The sequence below is a fragment of the Nesoenas mayeri genome, assembly GCF_963082525.1.
Source record: "Nesoenas mayeri genome assembly, chromosome: 1".
Lineage (NCBI taxonomy): Eukaryota > Metazoa > Chordata > Aves > Columbiformes > Columbidae > Nesoenas > Nesoenas mayeri.
The window spans coordinates 171,691,965-171,704,270 of NC_137541.1; the positions used below are offsets into that span (position 1 = coordinate 171,691,965).

At 35.9% G+C, this 12,306-nt stretch overlaps 1 protein-coding gene across 4 annotated transcripts in view; it reads left to right on the top strand.

Annotated features, from left to right (window-relative positions):
• Positions 1-12,306, top strand: part of DACH1 (dachshund family transcription factor 1) — a gene marked incomplete at both ends in the record, with an annotated part of 361,904 nt that overhangs the window by 272,002 nt on the left and 77,596 nt on the right. The window lies entirely within an intron of this gene.

The following is a 12,306-nucleotide window of genomic DNA, read 5'->3' on the forward strand; positions in this document are numbered from 1 at the left end:
ACAGATTTGCTGACCGCTACTTGCTGGTTATCTTTTGCAAATCAAAGTATATCAATTTCAAGAAAGTGTGAAAGATTTGCAGATCTTACTGCTGTGGAAAATCTTCTTACACTAGAAATTTTCCTTTGAAGACTTCTGCCAGCATTTATGATGAAAAAATTAATGGGTCGCTAGTTTTATAGGTAAGATGATCTCTAAAAGGACTTAAGAATCCTTCCTTAGGGGTCTATACTTCAGAAATTAGATGTGCTAGGGCATGGTACGAGGATTTCTGATGTTTTTCCAAGAGCTGTAAGGAGAACGAGTCCTTAAACCAGATTTGCCAACAAAAATCAAACTGTTATGACACTTTTGCTGGTATAAGAGGATAAGTAGCTAAAATCTGAGATTATCTAGACATTGTTGGGGCAGCTGGACATCCTAAACAGTGGATGAATGCTAGAGTCCCTGTTACAAATTTCTTCTGATTTTGGGAGGATTTCCAAGATCTAGGCATAGTTTTTAAACCTGTAGACATTTACAGTCATTGCACAGTTTGTCCTAATCTGCTGTCCTGTTGAAACCAATGGGATGCTTTGCTTAAGAGTTTGCAAACTACAATGCTTCAAAATACTTTCATGGATCAAGTGAGGAAAGGCTAGTTTGTGTGACAATGTTCTTTATCCACTGTATCCTGTAAAACAAACAAACAAACAAACAACCCCAAACAACAACAACAACAACAACAACAACAACAACAATAATAATAATAATAATAATAATAATAATATATTAAATGACTACATTTAATGGAAAAAAAATAAAAGCTAGATATTACTTTACTGTTTTCCAACAAAAAGAATACATAATCACTGGGATTAGTGTGTGAATTTAGAACTCTGGCAATGGTATTTATGGATCCAGACATGAACCTAATATATTTTAGAATGCTAACTATTTAAAGCAAAGACTATAGTTATCATTTAAATCCAATGCTATTATTTTTTGCCTCAAATTTATTTGTATTCGGGGAGGTAATTCCATTTTCATCTTCAAATTCACTAGGTTGTACTAGTGCTAATTTACATGCCCTAGAAGTGCAAGGTGGCTCTGGATGCCATGCCATTCCAGATTACCTGAGTGAATCATGACATACTCCCAGTTACCTAAAGCGGTTCCAGCTTATGTGGCGTAGTCCAGTTTTCACTGAATCCCATCGAAGAAATAGTGTGGGTATCCTGCCACACAGACAGTGGCAGAAACTAGTCTTGCCCCAAGATCCACGTGGACGTTCTTGTACCCATATTACTTTGGGCGAGCACTTCAGCACATCTGTCTTGGTGAGTGTTAGAGTCAGTCAAAATAAAGCCAGAGACTGCATTGGAGAAGCAAGTAGTGTGGACAACCTGACCCTTTTTGTATGGCTTTGTATATGGCTAAGGGGACTACGAGTGTGGCTGCAAACATAGCGTGGTAGTTAGGACATGCTTTTGGAAGAAGAGGACTAAGCACAGTCCCCAATGTACTGAATATTTTAATGTGGATAAGTAATTGGAGGAGTAGTTTGAATTTAGGAATCCACATGCTTCAGAGAGTACCCAGGTAAGGATACAGTTAAGTCATGTTTGTTCTTACATTGCTTTCCTCTTTGCAGAGGAACTAATCAGGGGAGCAGGTTTTAAAAATAGTTAAATCCAGCCTTAACCTGAATTATATTCATAGGCAGAAGGGGAAGTGACTGAAATACATTCCTGAATTAGCTTGTTGTGACTGGATTTCCTCAGACAGCAGAGACAAGAGAAACTTCTGCTACATCTCAAGGTAGATTTGTAGATAACTGGAAAATTTCATCATTGTCACCACTGTCCACCTATGACAAAAGCAGAAATGTGGCCAGTCAATTGAGGGAAGTGATTCTCCCTCTCTATTCCACTCTTGTGGGACTCCACCTGGACTCCTGCGTTCAGCTCTGGGATCCCCAGCATAGGAGGGCCATGGACCTATTGGAGCAAGTCCAGGGGAGTGCTGTGAAAATGGTCAGAGGGCTGGAGCACGTCTCTTATGAAGACAGGCTGAGAGAGTCAACGTTGTTTACCCTGGAGAAGGCTTCAGGAAGACCTTGTGGTGTTTTAGTACTTAAAGGGGGCTTACAAGAAAGATGGAGAGAGAATTTTTACCAGGGACCATAGTGACAGGACAAGGGACAATGGTTTTAAACTGAAAGAGGCTGAGACTGAATGTAAGGAAGAAATTTTTTGCAATCAGGGTGGTGAGGCACTGGAACAGGTTGCCCAGAGAAGTTGTGGATGCCCCATTCCTGGAAGTGTTCAAGGCCAGGCTGGATGAGGCTTTGAGCAACCTGGTCGAGTGAAAGCTGTCCCTGACCTTGGCAGAAGGGTTGAACTAGATGATCTTTAAAGGCCGATTCCAACCCTAACTATTCTATGAAGTTGTGTTTAGTTGTTTAAAAGAAGAACATAAGTATCACTCTGCTAGAGAGTGATCAGGGATCCTCAAAATATTTATTCAAAATCCAGGAAAACTTCACTTGTCTTCCTGTCCAAAGCATGGCACTGCTGTTCTCAGAAAGGCTGTTTTTAAGCTACAAGCCATTCCATGCAATTTTAGATCTTTTCTCAGTTTATAGAATTTCCAGTCTAGGCACTACGTTAAATATGTTATGGACAGACTACTTACAAGGTGGTAATTCCACTTAGGTGGAAGATGACTATGTTAAGTTCCATGTGAGTTTCAAGTACAGCGTCATTGTAATACCTAAGTTCCTTCAGATGACCTAAGCACTGTGTGGGGTTTGTTTCTTTCTTCATTTGTTGGGTGTTTTTTGTTGCTTTTTTGTTTGTTTGTTTGTGTTTTTGTGGTGGTAGTTGTGGTGGGTTTGTTTTTGTTTTTCTTTTGTATCTAATTAAGTAATAAAAAGCCGTAAACAGATCCCAGAATCCAAGCCTGTCTTTAATCAAGTGGTACGATAAGAGGAAATGTCCTCAAGTTGTACCAGGGGAGGTTTAGGTTGGACATTTGCAAAAATTTCTTCACCGAAGGGGTTGTCAGACATTGGATGAGGCTGCCCAGGGAAGGGGTTGAGTCACCATCCCTGGAGGTGTTTGAAAGATGTAGATGTGGCACACAGGGACACGGTTTGGTGGTGGACTTGGCAGTGCTAGATTAATGCTTGAACTCAATGATCTTAAAGGTATTTTCCAACCTAAATAATTCTTTTTCTGTGTTTCTGTATACTTCCAAATTTAGAGCCAAGATATTTCTAATAAAACTTCCTGAAATGAAGGGCTTATAGGAGAAAAAATATGTCTTATAATTGCTAAACTAGTTACATACAGAAAGCTAATTAAAACTCTTTAACAGATCTTAATTGGGACCTAAATTGCACTTCACCGAGACTTACGTGGTGTACAGTGTTGGTTCAAGACCTTTACCTGAAAGTGAATGTCATCATATAGAGCAGATTCTTGTCATGCTTGCAGTGTGATAAACCTCCTTGAAACCAAAAATAGTCAGGTTCTGTTGTATATAACTCTGCTGACTTCTGCTAATTAAATTCCTAATCAATAATTCTTCATCACTGAATCCTGAGTCTAAGGCACTTTTCTTAAAAGTTCCTTCAGTCATATGTGTGTAAAACAAAGCAAATTACTAGGAGATGTGGAATAAGATTAAAACAGTATTTCAGACAAAAGAGAACTTAGGTTTTTCTTTGATGTTAGCTTAAGGAGTAATATCTCTTGATAACAGTTTGACCGTACTCAAGGAATTTGATGTCAGTATCTTTGTTTTCTAAGAATTATGATGTCATTTAGGATCAAAGAAAAATAGAAATCTGATTCTTTTTTGAAGTTGCTGTTGTGTGATATCAATTCTGGCTTCTAATGATATTCAAGTACATAGTGAGATCTACTACTCTAATAACCCACATATAATATCCTTCCTAAGAACTACGTGACAAGAGGCATTTGTAATTATATTTACTTCTGAAAGATTATGGTTTATAGTTAAACCAAGAGAGGCATCCTGTCATTTTCAGAACCCGTTAAATGTGACAGAATCTATTTTTCTGCCAACTTGTGAAGACCAGGCAGAGAGCAAATTTGCTGTGGTCAGCTAAGTGTAACCACTGAGCAGGAAAGTGAATTTAATAATGCATTATTGTTCTTCACTGAAGGTGAACTGTTACAGTGCCTTTGTTATAGCAGACTTTGCCTCTGCTTAGGTTTCCAGATGCCGTGCAGATTACCTGATTAAAATCTCTAATGCATGATAAAATGTTCCATGTACGCTTTTATATTAACATAAATGCATCAGTTTTTGAGGACTGTGACACTAAAGCTAATTGGAAATATTTACTACTCCATTATATGGTGCATATTACAAATAAGGATTTATTATATGTAGAATAAATGATAAGCAACTGAGAATTCACAAGGCTTATAACTACAGTATGGTTTGGGGGGGTTAATATAATGAGAGCAAATCTCTAGAGGTTTATGATGGCACCTCCAACTCCTGAGCTGATGTTGGATATTGGTCTTCTGTTTTCATTTTTATTTCACACAGTAATTCAGCCAAAAGAGAAAATATTCCTCCTGGCCAAAGGCTGTTCTTTTCTTGGCTGTCTCCTGTTGTCATTTCAGCACTTTCAGCTCTCTATGTTTTCTAGCATCCTCCTGCTTTTCTTTACATTTCATCCTTCCCTATCCTATCAACTTCTAATTAAAATTTAAAGCATGATAATTTGCTTGTCACCAACAAGCTGAATTCTTTTATTTTCCTAAGTGAATAGAAGTAAAATCAGCATGGATTCATATTATTTAAAATCCTTACCTATGTGTCCAAAAGACACTTTGCAATAATTAAATGTTACAAAAAAAAAAAAATTGAGGAAAGAAACACATATTATACACGTACAGACATGGGTTCAACTCTCCAATTTGTCACTGTCACCCGTCTGTCAGTGTTTTTGTGACCTGTTTGAGTCACGTCGTCATCCGTAGCATCCACTTCTGTACTGGTGAGAAATTTACTTAATCATTTTCTAAAAATTTGCAAGCTTTGCATGGAAGATGTTAACAGTAAAACATTGTTCTATATGCACACGAATACACAGTATGTACAACAAGCACCATGTTCATCAGAGGCTGTATATTGAAATATAGGCTTTAGCAGAATGGTACAAGAGACATGCCCACACCTGTTGTGCGGTTAACTCAGGTAAAGCTGTAATGAATAATGCAAGTAAAAGAAGCTCCCCTCACCTTTTTTTTTCTTTAAGAAGGACCATTGAACAAATTTCTGTGTTATTTTCCATTTTACTGCTTTAATGGACCTACATATATATACTTACTGTATCTACATTTGTAATTATATCTTGTGTTCAGGAGAGTTAATGTTGTGGATTCCTGCCTTGACTCTGGGGGTAAGGGTGCTACTACTTGCTTTTTGAAGTAGATTTACATCTCAAATAAATGAAGTTGAGAAAAACTACAGTTGTCAACAGCAAACTTTATTAGTAAGAAGAGGAGAGAGGTTTTCCTCTCACCTTTGTCGTATGTGTGAATATCACAATGGGCCAAATAGAGCAAAGGCTCCGGAGACTGATGGGAGGGGGGATTAATAAAAGGAGCAATTGGATTAGAATTGGACTTTGGCAGGGAATGGTGGATGAGAAGCTGATAGATTTTGACTTGTTATTAAATTAGAAAAAGGAAATAGATAATTTCGTAGTGGAATCAGCTTTTCTTTCTGTGTAGTCTTTTATCCATGTTTTTTTTTGCTAAGTATTTGTGAAATGAATTTTGTTCCTCATAAAAAAAAAACTGTGCAATTTTAAAGGACTTAGAGGAGAAAAGAATTGTCTGATAATTGTTAAACTGGGAGGTCTAATTACCTCCACAGTTAATTAAAACTCTTTAACTGCCCTCTTGGTGTGACAATGATACTTTCTCCTTTCTAAATGAAAGTGTAAAGGTTAAACAAAGCGGCAATCTAGCAAACAGCCTACTAGAATTTGTAATCTGACCCTGAGATCTACTGTTTACTTTGCAGAAATTACAGTGCTGGAGTGTAAAACAGGTGCAGAACATTTGATACTGTTGCCCACTGTTAAACAAATTACTTGCTTTTTACTAGGCACGTAGAATTTCCACGTGTAGAATTTCCTGCGTTTCCTAAAAAACTCCAGAAATCCCAGATTAACAAAGTAGAAAAACTCTGTTTCTTGGCTGTGACCTTGGCAGTGAGACAAAAGGAGATGTCAGTGGAAGATATTTGTTGTACACAGGAGAAAAGACTCACCACTGGAGCCTTGCAGAAATAGCTAAAACGCCTTAAACAATTGTTAAAGTTATCACTAGTAACAGTGACATTTCAGCAGTTGGTAGTCTAAGAAAACAGATATTTATTGTGCCAAAGCTACATAATAACATTTTAACACCTTTTTAATTTTTTTTTTAAAGGAACATTTTAGTAAAGATCATTTTGCAAATAATGTGGGACAATTCTTTTCCCACCTTTTTTTTTTTTCCCTCCTGAGCATATTTCTATCCAGTTCAACATTCAGAAAATAACTAATAGAAACAATGGGTGTCAGAGATCTCTGAGCACAGAAAAGTTCTGAATAGTCTGCAGGAGCCTCATATATGCCTTTGGATAGAAGAGTATATATTATTGATCATCTTAATAGGAGATACCTATGGAAGTTCAGCATGTATGAAATCTAAACAGTCACGTCCTGTTTCAGGTTAAGGACATATATATAAATGTATTTAGAAATACAGCTGCCCAGTGTGGTAATGCATTTTTTCCTTATCAAACAAGACTCAGAATTTACTGCAACCAATACATTAAATCAAGAGCTAAGATGCAATACTGTTCCAATGGAGGAATTAAGAAAAAATATAAACCTTTGTAGCGAAGGTTTGTTTAAAGATGTTTATCTTAGATTATAATTCTAGTTAAAACCAGCCTCCCACATATCTCTTCTATGTGAAGAATTTTTAGGGAAGTATTTAGCTCTACACTGTAAGTGTAGCCTAACCTCTCTAAATACTGAACTTAGAGTATGCAGAAGTGTTTTCTCCCCTGTGTCCAGTGTGTCTGCCTTCTGTTTTTTCTGATATGATGATCTGCATCTGGCACCTTTTTGATCTGTGATTAGGAAAAAAAAAAAGATGTAAAACTTCATTCAACAACAATCTGCTCAAATGAAGACATTTCTGAATGAAAAGTTATGTTCTTGTCTGCATGTGGTTTTTGCAGCTCAAACAAAACAGCTACATATGTTCAGTTTGTAGCACTCTGATTTGTTGAAGAGTGAAAGCATGTCCATTTTCCATTGTATTAACTCGTAAAAATACAACTTCAATGACTTTTTTGCTGCGTTTTCAAGGCACGTTTCTCCTTTGTTACATAGCAAAGCCTCAATGTAACAGGCCATAAATTCTGCTAAATAAAAGAGAGCTAGGGAGTGAGCTTAAGCGCTGAATCCTTGCTTGTCCATACTGCTTAATTGTTAGCTTTTAGCCTGGCTCTGTTTTGACTGCTACAATTAGCTCCCTCCACAACACATCTGCTCTAGAAAGTCTTAGCACTAAATAATGTGGACACAAGAAAATCTTCCTTTGCCACATGGTCAGAGATCAAATCACAGCCCTTTTGTTTAGCACCACGACATCCAAACACAAGGGAATAATGTGTGTTCCAGGGAGTTATAGTGGGCCACGACTTCAACAGAACATTTTATTTACGGCAAAATAGTGTCTATGATTCTGTCATCTTTAGGGTTGCAGTCCGTGCTTCACTCGCTTTCATTTAATATCCAAAATGTTTGAGATGCACATTGCAAATCTGCAGACTCCCTTTCCTTGTACAACTTGTGATTTCAGTTAATTGGATTTCTTTCAAATTGAAGTTTTTGAACTACATACTGTTGCACAGTTCCCACACTTTTGGTGGGTTTCTTGCAAAGTGTGTGACTGGGTTTTGTCCATTCATTTCACCTTAAGAGAGTCCCACTACATTAAACCTTCACAGTAGCACTACAGATAGTCCCCTGTACCCAGTTATTACCCATTACTTTTTATACAAATGGGAAACAGTTGCTGAACCAGTCAATAACTTTGCTACCCAAAGTTATGGAAACAAGTGGAATTCTTTGGCTTTATCTCTGGAGAGTCCTTAGCCTGTCATTATCCTGAGGTTGTGCCCAGTGCGTTTGTGCAAAATGTCAGTCAGATGGGATTTCTGTTTCAGCTCTTAGCCATGGTGGGGTGTATGAAATGTAAAGGGATATTTGCACAAAAAACCTGAATCACTGAGTTCCTTGGCTGCCTATTCCTAAACAGACATGTCAGTTATCAGTTCTGAACTTCAGTTCTGATTTTTTTGTCAGAAATATGACACACTATTATACTTTAACCATTGTAAGTTTTGGGGTAGAAGAATCAAGGTAACATATTGATTACTTACTCACAAAAACAATGAATGGACATAATTCTTACGCTTAAAGTCAATATGAGTTTTGAATAATAGTTAGTTTCGAACTTATTTGTAAATATTAATAAATTATGTTCTACTTTATCTAACAGACATAAAAATAAATATTTTCTAACTGGCCTATAAAAGCTGTACATCTCAACACCATTGGAGAACTGTAATCTACAATAAGACATAGCCGTATAGCTGAGATTACAGTTTTTTTACTTTCACTGGTTCTCCATTTTTCCCTTTCTGCATCAGTTCCAGGCAGCCAGCCATGAGTCTTCATAAACAATCGAAACAGAAATTGTGGTACAAGCCTACATTAGACCGTCATCCCAGTAGTTTGTATGATAAACTCTACTATCGCTGCCCTTGCTTCTAACAGCTGAATTATGTGTCAGTGCTTCTCAGCACTGATTAAAATGATTTAACACAGTAAATAAGTAGATACAACTTCATCTCACGTATTTGACCCTCACAAATAGGTATGATTAAGAATGGAATTCATAGCTGGACCTCAAAAGTACACTGAACAGTATTTAATTTCAGATAGGTACAGAAATAAAATAACTTGTTGGTTTTGTCCTACACATTTCCAGAGTGATTAGAGCATGACAGAATTCTACAACAACTTTTTTGTTTTGTTTTGGATTATTTAACATCAAATGTATTTAAAACCTTAAAGAACTAAGATGAGGGTGTTCATTTATAACCAAATTTATTTAACTTGCTTGATTCAATTTAGAAGATAAAGCTGCATGGCTATAGAAATTTTCAATTTAATTTGTGCACTCAATAATAACAGGTAGGAAAGAATTATGTGAAATTTTAATTGCAATTTACAGGGACAATGAGGATTTAGTCAAATTAGCAGTGGTTTAACCTAAAATCTCTTGATTATTTTTTAGTTTTAAAAGGATACAGTTATGTTACTACCTTAAAAAAGATAACTAAATTAATTTAAATGAAAATTGATTGTCCAGAAAACTCAGACCTTTCAAGAACTGTCTTCAAAACAGCAAAGCAAAATAAAATTGTTGCTTCTGCTTTGGTTTCCTCCAATTTATTTACTCAGCTGAACGCAGTAACTGAATTAACAATTTTGACTCCATTTCTTGCATTACCCTACATTGCAGAACGAAGAAGTTGTTGATGAGTTCGCTGTCAAGAAAGTAACTCACTTTTTCAAAACCAGATCTTTTAGTTCATTGGCATTTGAGCATGATTATCTTTCTTAAGTTATACACCGTTTTTTCCCACAGCTGCAATTCCAAATTATTGCACAACATCAGCTGTTGATGAAAGACTGAAGGAGCATTAAGTGTTAGTACAAGTTCATTCATTGTCCATTGGACTGAGAATTAGAATTGACTTCTTGTTTTGAGTGGAAGGAGAAAAGTGGAAGAGGAATTGGAATATTTACCGTGTTGGAATCAGAAAATTATGACCAAAATTTCTTTTCTTTTCCTGGGTAAACTGGATTCTAATTAAGTTTACTGAACACTTATATGAAGGAGAAAACTGAACAGAGGCTTTTAAAGCAGATAATGCCAGTCATGTTTTTCTTTTGATTTGGCTTGCATTTTATGCGGTTTGTTCTTTCAGTTATTGTATGTTTAGCCAACCATCAGCCCCATCTTGAAAGTCAACAATAATAAAAATGTAAATCATCATCAAAAGCATGCCTTGCAGTGAGAGAACATTTCAAAGATTGTTTATCAGTTGTTCATTTTCTGCTGTCAGATGTTGAAATCTTTTACTTCCCATCATATTGCACAGAAATGCAGTTTTACTGATAGTGTCTACTTGTAGCTAAGCTGTGAAAAAGTCAAAATTTCATTTTGTAAAAGCAGTTATCACACAGAGTACTGCAGACCTGGGTTATTGGTCCTTATTTAGCAAGCTCACAGATAAGATGTCTAATTTCCTGGCCAACCTTTTTGTATGTGTGTGTTTGTGTGTAAGAGTGTGTATGTATGTGTGTGGGCCCAGTAAAATATATAATATTAATAAAAAATACCCTATACAGCTTTTTCAGTTGCAGTATACAGATATTGAAATAAACACCAGCTATGAAGTCACTGGGAAAAAATAAGATTTTAATTATTAAATTAAGTGTTAATATTATATTACAGTATTTTTAAGTGCTGCATGAAAATTTAATTAGAAATACGAGATGTGTGGACTACCTGACTTAACATTGAGCACAATTTAATACAGACTCAATCAAGTTCCTCTGCTGTTGATTTAAGTTTGAAAAATTTCCATATCTAAATTAGAGCTGTTCTGAAAAAATGTAAGGGAGAAAGATGTGTTAACCATTTTGATGCTAAATTCTGTAATAGCAAATGTGCAATAGAACCGAGGTTTGTCTTCCCATAGAGGGCTTCTCTGATATATTCAAATAATGCACCTATTTTCAATGAAAGGAAACCTACACCAACACTTTTTCTTAACCTCTAAAAATACTGAATAGTGAAAAATAACATATTTTGATATCATCTTGATCACATACAGGGAAAGAATGGCTAAAAGACCTATTTAGTCTATCTGAGAGAAAAATCTGAAGTCACAAAGAATTATTTTAGGAACTCTTTCTGTAATTATTTTTTTACATAACACATTAACAGCTTTTTACTCCTCCTGATTTGGGCTGTTGGTGTGGGGTTTTTTTTGATTGGTTGGTTGTTTTTTGTTTTGGTTTTTGTTTGTTTTGTTGGTTGTTGGCTTTTTTTTGTTTGTTTTGCTTGTTTGTTTTTCCCTTTGATTATAGCTCATACTTTTGAAAGAAATGCAGCCACTGTAATGAAGTCGTTAGAGAGGGACGAGAACAACTTATTAGTGGAACTATAGAACAAGCAGACCTAAGTTTGATCCCAGCAATTTTTCTCTGAAAGCAGAATTCTGAAACCAGAATTTCAAGCAAGAATTGCACGTCTGTTTAATTCTATCTGCTTTCATTATGCACCTTCATTACGCATTTTTCCATTCACTACAGTGTTTCATAGAAGAGCAAGTACATTCTGTCCTGCACGTCAGGTGCATACTGTAATTTCAGCTGCAATTGAAGCTAATGCACGTGGAAAAATAATTTTGTGGATGGTTTTTTCTGCACTTCTTAATTTTTTTCTCAAAATCTATACTCCCTTCTTAGCACAGCAAAATGAAACCTTGATTACTGTTAATAGTCAACCCATTTAATAGCACAAATATAGCTCCACAACTGTATTAACAACCACAGAAATTAAATGGCAGTTAGGAAAATATAGGTGGCTACTATATTGCCAGGACAGATTAAGATGGATGCATTCATACCTGAGTTCTTGCATTTTTTTTTATGCCTCAATGAATTGCTCTTCATAATTAAACAACTATCTGTAGAGCTGTTCTTTATGTGTTTATTAAAAACTGTCTACCTCATTTCCTGTTGACACAAAATTGTTTGAGTGGCAAAGTAACTTTTAAATAGCTGACATCCAAGAAAATTAAGGGGACTGTTTAAATGGGTTAAGTTTGCTCATGTACTTCGCAGGGAATTTTTAAACTGTAATCTTTACTTGAATACAGTTACTATTGTGCACTGCTTTAATTCCTTTAAAAATAACATCCATTTTAGTGCATTTTAGAAGTCTGGACTCTGTAAGCATTATCTCTGCTGATGAACATCTGTCTAAAATGGCATAATTCCAAAGCTACTGCAAAAGTTAAAGTTCACTTGGTGATTTTGTCTGTTATTTAGCTAGACTTAATTTTGTAAGGCCTGAATTTAACCATTGCTATTATTCAGTTTATCTCTTCAATAAGAATACCCTCCAAACA